This window comes from Rattus norvegicus, chromosome 7 (assembly GCF_036323735.1).
Source record: "Rattus norvegicus strain BN/NHsdMcwi chromosome 7, GRCr8, whole genome shotgun sequence".
NCBI lineage: Eukaryota > Metazoa > Chordata > Mammalia > Rodentia > Muridae > Rattus > Rattus norvegicus.
In genome coordinates this window covers 11,046,670-11,048,693 of record NC_086025.1, presented here as the reverse complement: position 1 = coordinate 11,048,693, position 2,024 = coordinate 11,046,670, and the positions used below count along the sequence as shown (strand labels likewise).

The 2,024-nt window shown below is 34.5% G+C and overlaps 1 non-coding gene across 1 annotated transcript; it reads right to left on the bottom strand.

Annotated features, from left to right (window-relative positions):
• Nucleotides 1-1,668: 1,668 nt before the first annotated feature.
• Nucleotides 1,669-1,784, bottom strand: LOC120094012 (small nucleolar RNA SNORA26). Its single transcript, XR_005487705.1, has one exon. It is a non-coding gene; the product is annotated as a small nucleolar RNA SNORA26 (small nucleolar RNA).
• Nucleotides 1,785-2,024: the final 240 nt, after the last annotated feature.

Below are 2,024 nucleotides of genomic sequence, written 5' to 3'. Positions count from 1 at the left end.
TATATCCAGCCACTTGGCTGAAGTTGTTTATCAGCTGGAAAAGTTCTCTGGTAGAAGAGTTGGGGTTGATTATGTATACTATCATATCATCTGCAATTAGTGATACCTTGACTTCTTTGCCAATTTGTATCCCTTTGATCTCCTGTCATTGTCTTATTGATCAAGCTAGAAATTCAAGTACTATATTGAATAGATACAGGGAGAGTGGGCAGCCTCTTCTTGTCCCTGATTTTATTGTGATTGCTTCAAGTATTTTTTCCATTTAATTTGATATTGGCATTTGGTTTATTGTATATTGCTTTTATTATGTATGGGTCTTGAATTTCTGATCTGTCTAATACTATTAACATGATAGTATGCTATGTTGTGTCAAATGTTTTTATAGCATCTAATGAGATGGCCATGTGACATTTTTAAATTTATTTATATAGTGGATCACATTAATGTACTTTCATGTATTGAATCAACATTGTATTCTTGGGATGAAGCCTGCTTGATCTTGGTGGATGATGGCTTAGATGTGTTTTTGGATTACCTTTGCTAGAATTTTGTTGAATATATATTCATTGATATTTATAAGCGAAATTGGTCTAAAGTTCTCTTTCTTTGTTTTGCCACTGTGTGGTTTAGCTATCAGAGTAACTGTGGCTTCATAGAATGAATTAGGTAGTGTTTCTTCTGGTTTTATCCCTAAAGTGATCTGGTCCCAGGCTTTTTTTTTTTAGTTGAGAGGTTTCTAATTTCTATTTCCTCAAGGGATATGGATCTGTTTAGATAGTTTACCTGTTCTTGATTTAACTTTGGTACCTGGTATCTGTCTAGAAAATTGTCCATTTCTTCCAGATTTTCCAGATTTGTTGAGTATAGACTTTTGTAGTAGGAGCTGATGATTTTTTGAATTTCCTCGATTTCTGTTGTTATGTCTCCCTTTTCATTTCAGATTTTACTAATTTGAATTCTGTCTCTGTGGGCTATAGTTAATTTGGCTAGGGTTTCTCTAACTTGTGGATTTTCTCAAATAACCAGCTTTTGTTTTCGTTAATTCTTTGTTTATATTGTGTTAATTTCAGTCCAGTATTTGACTATTTTCTCCAGTCTAGTTTCTCTTGGTGTGTTTGCTTTCATTTGTTCTAGAGCTTTTAGGTATCCTATTAACTTTGGGGTAAGACCCCAAAGTTTCTTTAAAAGTGAACTTAGTGCTACAAATTTCCCTCTTAGCACTGCTTTCATTGTGTCCCATATGTCTTTGTAAACTGTGTCATCATTATTATTGAATTCCAGGATATCTGTAATTTCCTTCTTTATTTTTTTCCCTGACCAAGTTATAATTGCATAGAGTGTTGTTCAGTTTCCATGGGATTTCTGTTGTTTTTTGTTGTTATTGAAGTCTTCTTTCTCTTGTATTCTGTTGGTGATGCTTACTTCCGTAATTCCTGATATCTTTCCTAGGTTCTCCATTTCAACGGTTGCCTCCATTTTGGCTTTCATTATTGTTACTAATTCCATTTTAAGGTCTTGGACTGCGTTATTCAATTCCTTCACTTGTTTGATTGTATTGTCATGTATTATTTGAAGAGATATATTTGTTTCCTCTTTAAGGGCTTCTACCTGTTTATCTGTGTTTTTATATATTTCTTTCAGTGAGTTATTTATATCCTCTTTTTTTTCATCTGTGACTCCAGACAGGATCCAAAGAGGAGGTGCAGTTTTTCTCTCTGGGTTTTATGGAGACTTCCTTTACCCTTCTGTGTTAGCCTCTTAAAGTACTGGGGCAATATTTATATCCTCTTTAAAGAACAATATTATCTTCACGATCTAGGATTTTAGATCAGCATTATTGTTCTCAGGTGTTTTCGGTTATCCAAACTATTCTCCACAATAAAAGTACTTCTGGGGAATCACCATCTCTGACCTTGAGTGATATTACAGAGGAATAATGATTAGAAACTGTATGGTAGGGGGAAACAGACCGGATAAACAGTTCTCTGCACCCAAATCCCGTGGGAGGGAGAGCTAAACCTTCA